Here is a 12,229-nt window from a genome sequence, read left to right as displayed (position 1 = left end):
CCTCCAAGCACTGCCAGGAGTAATTCTTGAATGCAGAGCCAGGAGTAATCCTTAAGTATCACTGAGTGTGACTCAAAAAGAAAAAAAAACCTCAGAACTATCCTGAATATCTGCTGGATAACACAAGGAAATCATACCCAAGTAATTTACTCGCTAAAATATCTAAAGGAATATGAATTGACTGGAAACCTAACTGACTCAGTAATTCATCTATGTTCAAAACATTCTGTTTTTTTAATTTCTTCAGAAGATGATTAGTGATAAAGTCGGAAATAAAACCACAAAGAGGTTTTTAAATATACAGACCAGCTCCCTTTTAGCATATTCTTGCCTTTACAATTTACTAGTGAGCATTCTCTGCTTCTCTAATATGATCATTTGACCATTTGGATAATGTAAGGAAAAAAAATTTCTTAGGTTCTGAGTCACTGTTTGAGTTTGGTTTCTTCTTATCTCGTTGTTTGTTCTAAAATTTTTTGGTTTTAGAATCACATTCATCAGGGATCACTCAGGGATTATTTCTCATTGTGCTTGATGGACAATGTGTTATATTGCCCATAAAACCCCTGTTTACTCTCTGATTCTGCTTTAAGATTTCGGACCTAGAATACTTCCAATTGTATTCCCATGTGTGATAATTGGTGCTCACTGCTTAAACCAATGGATGAGTATTTGACTGACAGATTTTTTTTATACCTTAATGTGAAATAAAATGGAAGTGGAGGGCACAATTGTATCTTAAGAGTGTTAATATATGGCCTTCATAATTTCCAAAGACACATTTCTTCATCTCTCCTAAATGAACTGGAATGAGTTATTGGCTTATCTTAAAATCTGCTATTAGTTATCTTAAAATGTAACTTGAAGTTCCTGTCAGGGGTCTCGAAAACTTGATTTCAAGTGTGAAATGGAAATTTCTAGTGGAGTTACTCAGTTCCCCTTAATTACTGCAATATCTTTCATCTTTTTGCCATATCTGTACAATATAACCCTTTGAATTTTCATCGATCTCCCAATCACTTTTAACTTAGGTAGACAGGAATTGATTACAAACTAAACCAAGTTCTGTGGCTTTCTAATTATATAGGTGCCAACAGATCTATATTTTATTTCTTCTATGAAACTAAAAGTCAGTAGATAAACTGTCTTCTTAGATACTAGGTCACAGTCAAACACAATTGTCTTGCTTTTTTCAGATTCTGTTTCTTGAAACAAATTTTCCCTGATGTGGACATTTGACTTCCTGACAGAGACAAAATGTTTGATATAAAACATAGATGTCAAATTCCTCAGAATGGTTATAAACTCTCACAAAGAAAACAAAAATAAACATAGACCTGCAAAACACAATCCACATCTAATCGAAAAATATTTAGTAGAGCTTGTTTGTCACTCACTTTACTTCCAATTATTTGGTTCAAAGTTTAAGCTGGTGTTATGTTTATACATCTGATTTCAAGCTTTCAAACTTCTGATATGAACTTTGTTCATTATTGCCTCGTGTGTATCATTTTCAAAGATTTGGACGGTACCTGGAAATTTTAATCCCTATCTATTACTCAAAATAATATAGATTTCCCTGAAGTATACCCTACCCAACCTGGTTGACTTCTTTTTGCATGCTTATATAAACAAATATATTTTATTTACTAGATCATTTGTGTCTTGTCTCTGTCAACCTAACCTCTTTATTTGTTGAGATATAATTTTGAGGCAGGCTTCCTATCATGGACTAATCCTTATTGTGCTTGTTTCTACTGTCCTTGCCTCAAATGCTGAGGGAAAAGGTAGCTGGGGGAGAGAAGGGACCACTATGACAAAGATAGTTGTAAATGATCATTCTGGATAGGAAGTGCATGTTGAGAGTAGGTAAAGGAACGGACATGAAAACGTCTCAGTATCTGTGTTGCAGACCATAGAGCCTAGAAGGAGAGAGAGAAAGACAGAGAGAAAAAAGAAAAAAAGGAAATAGAGAGGAAGACAGAGAATTAAGGAGAGAGAATCAAAGTCCCTGCCATAGATTCAAAGAGACGGGCTAGGAAGAGGGGAGTGATGGGAGACAAACTAGCATCATTGGTAGTGGGAAATAGACACTGGTAGAGGGGTAGGTGTTGAATCATTGTAGGACTGAAATCTGATCATGAACAGCTTTGTAACTGTGTATCTTATGGTGACTCAATAAAAAAAGGATATAATTTTGATTCTAAGCTCTTATACCATTTTAGCTGATCCACTCAATATTCCCACAAAATGACAAAAAAAAGATAATATTTTGCTTCTGCCTTTATGTGGGACAAATCCTGCTACAGAATGAAGTATGTAAATTCTTGAGGTTTTGGAAATAGTACAAAGATTAGAGTGCATGCACCATATGCTGCCTTGATTAAGCCCAGTACAGTTCTGGAAAATCCTGACAACTGTGGGATTAAATTTAGTGGTCCCAACCTCATGGTATCAGAACACCATGTGTTTATAGGTGTTCAAAGGTGCTTCTTGGTTGGTCTAGTCCCCTGAGTGTGGTTCCTGAGCACTGTTTGTGATATATAGAGAGATTTATCATATATAAATATATATAGTCTATATATTATGTAATCTTAATGTAGGTAAAAGGCAAATCAGCAATGCCAAGGAATCCATCATTGTTCAAGTCAACACAATTCAATTTCTACTATAACCTACTGTCAGCAGAGAATTGCCAAACATAATTTTCCAAACTTAATTTACAATGTTACTGCAACAGTAAAACTAACAACAAATGTGAAAACAGTTTGTACACCTTTGACCATTCTGGACTCCTAGTCTGCCGTTGCCTGCAGGCCTTAAAAAGGAGCCTTGTGATAAAGCAAACAAATAATCGAGAAGCTTCGCATTCTTCCAGCTCTATCATTTAAAAGATATTTAGGTTAAAAAGGTCAAAAACCTTACATTTTCTCTAAATAATGATGGGTTGGAGGTAAGAGGTATTTTGAGAGAAAACATATAATTAAAGAAAATGGGGCAACATATAATAATGTAGCCAAAAATATTAACAGTTATTTAAAGTCATATTCCTTTGTTTGTTTTGGGGACCATCCCTTGTAGTTCTCAAGGCTTCTACCTGGCTCTGTGCTCAGGGATCACTCCTGGTGGGCTTGAGACACCACGTTGGGCTCAGAGATTGAACCTGGATCTGCCATGAGCAAGGCCATTGTGCTTTGTCCAACCATAATCTTTTAAGAAAAAAAATTTTTTTAAAGCAAAAATTAAATTTTGTCTAGCACAGACTGACTCTGAAAGTCGTATTTGGAAAGATTTAATGGACACAAATTACTCTAATAATGCAGACTTGGAAACAACATTACCTGGATAAATAATTTTGTAGATTAAAATATAAGGCAAAAACAATCTCTTTGTTCAGAGTTTCCTAAATAAATATTTTCCAAGAAAAGCACTTTGGTGTCGGGCTTTCTGCAGGTTTTTTGACAAGTTGAATTAAGATAATGAATACAATATGTGTTTGTTACTATTGATGCGAATCTCTTTCTTTTCTACAACCTTCACTCCATCAGCACTAGCCTAGATGCAACTTGGGAGGAAGATCTTTATGTTTTCTGTTCATATCCATTTTCTCACTTGAACTACTTTCTATAAAACTATCATAAAACATTGCATAAAGCTATATCTAAAATATCAAGTGAATTTTGTAATACTATGTAAAAATGATTATATAAGTTTCAAGTGAGTATCATAAACATAATTAAATATATTAATCAGTAATTACATAAATTGTAGAAATAATTGTCTTCATTTCTCATACATATACCATCAAAAGAAAAAACATGTATTTTCTAAATGTTAATCTATTGTTTATTCTTATATCTAGTCCTATGATAAAATTAATAATGTCAAATTTATGAGATAATCTCTACTCAAAAACTCATTTACTATATGTGTATCTAATACATAGCAGTCACCCTATAATTGTGAAAGGAATAAAACGTATTTTTACTATTCAATAGATATACTTCATTGAAAATTTGTAGTCATAATGAACTGGGTGTTCCCAAAATCTATGTGCTGAAGCTCCAACTGCAAACATGATGGTATTAGGGGTGTCTTTAGGAGGTAATGAAAATTTCATGATGTCAGTAAAAAGACAGAATCCCCATAATATCAAGGTAAGATAAAAGCTCTCTCCTCTCTCTTTCTCTCTCTATTTCTCTCTCTTTCTTTCTCTTTCTGTCCCATGCTCTCCATCCCACTTTCTCTCTCTCTCTCTTTCTCTCTCTCTCTCTCTCTCTCTCTCTCTCTCTCTCTCTCTCTCTCTCTCCTTTCCTCCCTCTCAATCCCACTTTCCCTCTCCCCCTTCCTACATATGGGCAGAATAGCTGCTGATAATTCTCCCAAAGTGGACCCTTCTCAGAAATCTGAATGTGCCAAGTCTCCAGGGTTGGGCTGAAAATATACCCTATATTCTGACTTCAAAGCCTAGCACTGACAAGGGGAAGGGACTTCACCCACAACATTATGTCTGCCCAAGTTGCCAGGTTTGAGTCCAACCACAGCACGCAATGTCTGATTACTACTCTTTTCAGGGTCCTACAGCAGTTCTTGAGAGTGGGGACCCAAACCTGGCTATAGTACTGCCCTTCCTCCTGCTTGGTCTATAGTTCCCACTGCAGAAATGTTTATTCACCAATTCCAGCTACACATCCATAGCCACAGTCTCACTCTCCCTGATGTGCCAGAACTCCAAGCCATTGGCAACACATTTTCAATAATGCAGTTGCTTAAGTTGACTAGAAGTCTTCCACTGGGAAACTGAAAAATGAGTTGTATGTAATGCATAATAGATTTCTTGAGAATTCTTTTTCCTGTTGACGTCTATTTATCCAGAAACGGGAATGACTATATTTTAGCAGATAGGTAATCCTCTAGGAAAATGAATAATAATAAACATAATGCTCTCATGCTAATCAGTATTAGTTCTCAGAAAACTATTTAAAGATTGGAAAACTGCATGTGAATGAGATTAACTTCACTTAATCACTTAACTTCCCGTTAGTCGTCGATTTGCTCGAGCGGGCGCCAGTAACGTCTCCATTTGTCCCTGTCGCGTGCTAGTGTAGCCCAATGGCATCTCTTCGCTCCGGGAACATGGAGGGCCTCAAACCGATCGTTCATGACCTTGACAAAGAAGTCTGACCATCTGGTAGGTGGGCGGCCACGCGGTCTCTTGACATCCCGTGGAATCCAATCAGTAACAGCTCTAGTCCAACGGTCGTCTTTAAATCTCATTACGTGACCAGCCCATCTGATTTTCGACACCTTGGCAAATGAGACAGCGTCCCTGATCCTTGATCGTCGACGGATGTCAGAACTCCGGATTCGTTCTCTCATTTGAGTGAAACGTGATATTCCAAGCATAGCTCTTTCTATTCTTCTTTGGGAGACCTGAATGGCGTTCTCATCTTGTTTGCGTAGGGCCCAGGTCTCTGATGCATATGTTAATGCAGGAAGAACAGTGGAATCAAAGAGATGTGCCCGGAGCCGGAGGTTCTTCGTCCTCTTAGCTATTTCTTCGACGTTCTTGAAGGCGTTCCAAGCCGCTCTCTTCCTCCTGCGCAGCTCGGGTGCCAGGTCATTTGTCATGTTGACCTCTCGACCTAGGTACACATAGCTGTTGCATTCGGAGATGGTCGTTCCATTGAGAGCGAATGGGGCATCAGGAACAAGGCTGTTTCTCATAAACATTGTCTTCGTAAGATTCAGCTGTAGTCCTACCTTTCCACACTCACGGTCAAAGTCGGCCAGCATTTGTGCCGCTTGGCTGATGTTTGGTGTTATTAAAACAATGTCATCAGCAAAGCGGAGGTGGTGTAGTTGCCGACCATCTATCTTCACTCCCATTCCTTCCCATTCCAGTCGTCGCATGATGTTCTCGAGGGTGGCACTGAAGAGTTTCGGTGAAATGGTATCACCCTGCCGCACCCCTCTCTTGACATCAACGATCACTTCTTTGTAGAATGGTGAGATCCTGGTAGTGAATCCGCAATACAGCTCACGGAGGATCCTGATGTATTGGGCTTGAATGCCCTGATTGGCTAGGGCTTCAATGACCGCTTCCGTCTCAACAGAATCAAAGGCCTTCTTTAAATCAATGAACGTTAAGCAGAGCGGCATCTTGAACTCCCGAGAAACCTCAATGAGTTTGGTTATCGTGTGGATATGGTCGATGGTGCTGAATCCTTTGCGGAACCCTGCTTGCTCACATGGTTGTCCTTCATCTAGTGTTCTGCCAATCCTATTCAGGATGACTCGAGTGAACAACTTGTAGATGACAGACAATAGGCAGATCGGGCGATAGTTGCCAATGTCATGGATGTCTCCCTTCTTGAACAGTAGTACGGTCCTGCTGGTTTTCCATTGAGATGGAACCTTGCATTCAGACAGGTAGCGAGTGAAGAGCCGAGCCAGTGTATTGATGAGTACTGACGGCAGGTTCTTCAGGTGTTCAGGTCTGACCTTGTCTGGGCCGGGTGCTGTTTGCTTCTTTACCAACGAAATGGCGTGTCGGATTTCGGAAGGGAGAACGTTGGGAACGACATACCCATCCTGTGGAATTTGGTATGTCGGCAAGTGGACATGGCTATCGAAGAGATTTGAGTAGAAGTCATGGATAATCTTCTCCATTGCCGTTCTGGAGGATGTGATGGATCCATCAGGACGTCGGAGGGCAGTCATCTTGGTCTTATAGTTGGCGAAGGACAGGCGGGTGTTACGAATACTTTTCCCGGCTTCTGCCGCATCTACCAGTACTTCTGCTCTTCTCTCTTTGAGGTCTTCCTTGATCGCATCTCTGCACTGCTTTGCAAGCTCGGACGTTAGCTTGCGGTTGCCTGAGGCATGCGCCAAACCACGCTGGCGAATTAGCTCAAGAGTTTTCGAAGATAGGCGACTTTTTGTGGCTATCTCTCTCTTGGCGTTCCTCGCACATTCATGGAGGTGCTGAACCAGTCGATCGTATTCCTCGTCAATGTTGTCAACAATGGCATCTTCCCATGTTGCCGCAATAGTACCAAAGAGTTCCCAGTTGGTGGTCGTTCTGGGAGTTCTCTTTTTGAACTTTGCAGCCCTTTCTCCCCGCTCTGTGAAGTAGAATTTTGCACGAAGGAGACGGTGGTCCGATCCCGTTCGAAATTTTGGGACAACAGCGACATCAGTCAGGCAAAACCGTCGATTGAATATGATGTGGTCTATTTCGTTGTGGAATCGTCCACCGGGAGACTCCCATGTCCATCGTTTAGATTCTGCCTTCTGGAACTGTGAGTTACCATGAATGGTCTTGGTCAACATGATGAACTCAGACAGTCTCTCACCCTGTTCGTTCCATTCTAGGCCATGGGTTCCGATGTGAAGTTCTTCAGCTGATCTTCTCGGTCCTATCTTGGCATTAAAATCACCCACAATGATCTTGTAGAAGGTGTGGTCTTCTTTATAGAACGTCTCTAGCTCCATGTAGAACTTCTCGATTTCTCTTTCATCATAATGAGATGTTGGTGCGTAGACAAGGAAGATAGAAACTGCAGGCAGTGAGCCACATCTATTCAAATGTAAACGTCCGATTCGGGTTGTTAGGCATTCAAATGAATCAATGCTCTTGGCTAAGTTTGTGTTGACAAGGACACCGACGCCTCCAACACCTCTTTTTTCGCATGTTCCGAGGAACAATTCTTCTCCAGTGTCGAAAACGGCATGGTGAGATTCGTGTCTTCTTGTCTCGGTCAGACCAATGATGTCGTACTTGATCATTCGCGCTTGTACCATCAGGTCCTCGAGATTAACTAAACTAAAAATATACTATCTCTAAATTTTAAGCCATTTTCTTGAAAAAATATTAACTGAATAAAGAGAAGCTTTTAGAACAATGTTTTTCAAATTGCAAATACTATATCACAAATAAACAAAAGAATACTAGTTCATGCTCATATGTTATTTTAAAGGAAAATAGTACATCAACACAGATTTAAACAAAAATATTAGGATACAGTCCAAAAAAGTTAAAAAATAAAGTAAAATATTGGAAATCACAAACCATATATAAATTCTTCAACATAGTGACCATGACACAAGTGGATTTTTCAAGAAGTGGAAAATTTACCAGAATGTACACCGATGTTGAGTATATATGCTATCAAATCCATTAGTCAATCCTTTTTTGAAAACTAACAAATGAGAAAAAAGAAGAGACAAAGAGAAAAATAAAGGAAGAAAAAAGTATCAAATAAAGATATTTAAAGAAGCATTTACTAAACTGCTACTTGAGTCTTTATGTAAGTCACAGTAAAGTGGGGTGGGGGAATTCTTAGGGTAACAATGTAAGAAATTTAAGTGACAGCATTTATTTATAATATTGTCTAGCACTGGACATCTTCTAAAATATTTAATTTACTATGGTTTACTGCACATGTGCCAAAATACTTCTATATAACTTAATTTATGAAATTAATTACATAATACCATGACCCACAACCTACTTCCGCCCAGACTTTCTTACATTTCTGAGAATGTATTTAAATTAAGATGAAGCACATACCTCTAATACATTGTCAGAAATTACAGTCACAGATCTGATATTATTTTCTGGACAAATCTCTAATATTACAAGTAGACATAAATTTTCTCTCAAAGTTCACTAATACCCACAGAGAATTAGCTAAATAATACATATTAGTTTCCTTCTACTACTACTTTTTTTTTTGCTTTTTTTGGGAGGAGGGATCACACCTGGTGATGCTCAGGGGTTACTCTTGGCTTTGCACTCAGGAATTACTCCTGGTGGTGCTCAGGGGACCATAAGGGATGCTGGAAATCGAAACCTGGGTTCACCACATGCAAGGCAAATGCCCTATCATTCCAGCCACAGTGCTATCACTCCAGCCCCCCTCTCTACTACTTTTAAATAAGATATGTAATAAAAAAACCACTTTGTTTTTTACAAATTAACTCAAACCTCATAATTCATTACCAAGTAAAACTAAACTATGCACTTACTTTAAATATACCACCAATAAGAATTCTATTGAACTTAGTCCTGTAATAAGTATTCCTTTTATTTATTTTCTACTTTCCAATAAACTTTTCTACTTTCCAAAGGAAAAAAATTGATATTACTTTAATTAACTAAATGTGATGGGCTGGAATTTTAAAGGTATTTACTAATTCCAAAGGCTTTTTTCAAATAAGTAAGTCCTCGGGTTTTATTGGGTCAGTTTCACCTTGAGATCTACTCAAACCAGAAAATTTGTCCTAAAATTTGTTTTTTTCTCACTGCACCATAAAATATCTTTATACTTATATGTGTGCATATGGCATCATTACTTGATCTCAACCAGGAAGTCATCCTATCTCTGTACTTCGGGGCTTGGAGAGGAAAACAGTTCTGCACTGTTAGTCCATAACAGATTTTCTATGATATAAGCCAAACATACCCTAATCTACTTACAAATTTTTCCCAGAAGAATAATCATTATATTCAAAAGCCTGTGGTGTGGGCTAGACAGGAAAAAGAGAGTACTTGGAAGTATAAATGGGCTCCAGGTAGGAAGAGTCAAATACACGGGGTGAGTTGAAGTCCAAATCAGTAGGAATAATGCAGACAACAGATGGTAACGCAAGTAAACATTTGGCCTCCTGACTGCTCAACACAATGTAATGAAGGTGCCTCTACAGGCAGTACTTTGAAACTCAGCAGAGCAAATGATAAATCTGTCACTGAGTTCTGTCCCAGCTACAAAGCCAGTGCTCAGGAGAAATTATCCAACCTTAGACAAACTCCATTTCTAGTTGGATGACAAAACAGTACTTGGACATTTGGGCATCTTTGAGTGAGGGAGACAGAGAAGTGAGGGGGTCGGAATAGAAACAAAGAGATTATGTAAAAGTGGCAATGGACAAATTTGGAATAGGAAATGGTTTACTAGGAAAATTTATATGCTTTTCCTTAAATCACCTGGCTAAGCATTTTAAAGCCCATTCTCTTTTTTTTGCATATTTTATTAAGTTTGTAAGAGGTACTGTCATTTACTATCTTTTATTTTCATTTTGATTTTGGGTTGGGGGCTAATTTGGGGACACAAATGGTTACACTCAGGACTCTGTGCTCAGGGACCACCCTTGGCTGTGCTTAGCAGACCATATGCAGTGCAGGACATCAACTAGGGTTAACTGAATACCAGGTAAGAACTTTTGCCCTGAAGTTTCTCTCCAACCCTTATGAATGGTAGGGTCTAATGAATGCAGAATTTCAACACCACATCCAGAGGGTCTGCTACTGTTCACAATCATCTCAGTAAATCTGCTCTCAACTCTCACACCAGAGTTGCCAGCCCTCCTAGTCAGCTCAGTTCCATAGACTAGTTCTCCTTTTCTGTTGCCTTTGACAATTTGCATTTTAAAACCCTCTTAACTAAGGTCAGACTTGATTTTAGAACCTAGATTAAGACACAGGAAATTTACAATAATTTCTCTCCAGTCCCCAACACTGAAATCCAGGAACTAAGAAATAGATAGGTAGATGGTAAAATGAATTCGGGACATAGTATGACTGAATCCCAATCATGAGCAATTTTGTAACTGTGTATCTCATGATGATTCAATTAAAAATAAAATAAAATAAAATTAGTTCACAGGAAAATTCATGATTACTTACTAACTACTTGATTTTAGCATTAATACTTGAAACTCACCCCAATCATTTTATTTTTTACAGGTCTGTGTAGTTAATACTAGCCAATATTTCAATTGAATCCTGTATCTGATCAACTCAGAGAGTTGACCTAGATACTTCTTAAAAATGTAAAAAGTAGATAGGAATGGGCAAAAAGGTAAATGGAATCTATCATATAAATAAGAAACTAAGTCATTCTGCCTGTTTTCCTAAGATTTTAAAGATTGCTTATATTTGAGTTGACTATCATAATCCATACACATGCTTGAAAGAAGACAAAATCAATTGCCATTGTTTAAATGAATTGTTATTGATATATTTGTCATTAATATTTTTGTATTAGTCTCAGATCATTCAGTATGCCAAAATCAGTAACAACAAGTCTCACAATTTGTTGAGAGACGTTACTGGTGCACACTTGAGCAAATCGATGCTACAGTGCTCAGACCATTCAAATTTCAAGATCTTTTCAGAATAGGTTTTTCCAAGGTATTTCCTATTTCCTAATATGGCTCAAAATGAAAGGTGTCTATAATTCATTAGCTGAATTCTAGTCTCGTTTCTTTGCCTTATCTACCTCTCCTGATATTCTGTTGGTATTAAGACTCCTAGATCCCCAATTATTTACCTGTGCATGGGATCCATCTCTCCAATTTCTGTCATTAACACATTACAGATTCTTGGGTATAACCTCTGTGTATTTCTCAATTAAGATTAGTAGTTTTAAATTTCACATTCAGTGTGCCCTGACCCCTAAAAATGCCATCCTTATGGGTAAGAAGAAATACTTCATCTCAGCTACTTTCTTCTCATCCATATGCGTCACTAAGCATTTTAGATTGCCTACTAAGTGAAAGTCCACAGGGCAGAGGTGCTGTTCCTGGTTTTCTACTTGAATGTAAATCTCCATTATTGCCTAAGTAGGCTCTGTGTAGTCAGACAATGTTAGGAAGTCAAGTTCAAAGAGTAGAAAATAGGATATTTTTAACACACATCAGTAATGCGAGTAGATACTTGAATATTTGCTGCAGAATCATTCTTCTTTTTCCTCTAATTCATGAATCCTTTATAAATTGGGAAACTTCAGTCTGCTGAAAAGGTTAGAGGTAATGGCTATTAACCCTTCCTTCCGTTAGATCATCAATCCTTTCAATTCTATGGCAAGATAAAAATTTGCAGTTTTTGTTTAGACACATAGCCAATGCTTTTTTTAGGGGAGGATAATTGGCTAAATTTTTAATTTTTTAAGGACTGAAACAAACAAGGCAATGTGTATGTGTGGTGGGGGGGAGTGGGTGGTGGAGGGCGTGAGAGAAGGGGAACATTTCTTTGGGTTTACATTCTTATTATAAATCCCAAAACTGATCATAGTGGTGAAGTATGTTTAAATATATATAGACAAAAATTAAGGATCAGTGAAAGATATAGAAAGAGAGAAAGCTTCATAATTTTTAAAAAATAATATTGTATTTGGGAGCTGAAGAAGTAGTACAGCAGCCATGTCACTTGCTTGCATACATC

This window comes from Sorex fumeus, unplaced genomic scaffold (genome assembly GCF_029834395.1).
Source record: "Sorex fumeus unplaced genomic scaffold, SorFum_2.1 ptg000008l, whole genome shotgun sequence".
Taxonomy (NCBI): Eukaryota; Metazoa; Chordata; class Mammalia; order Eulipotyphla; family Soricidae; genus Sorex; species Sorex fumeus.
The sequence above is the reverse complement of the archived record's forward strand: the minus strand, read 5'-3'. Positions refer to the sequence as shown.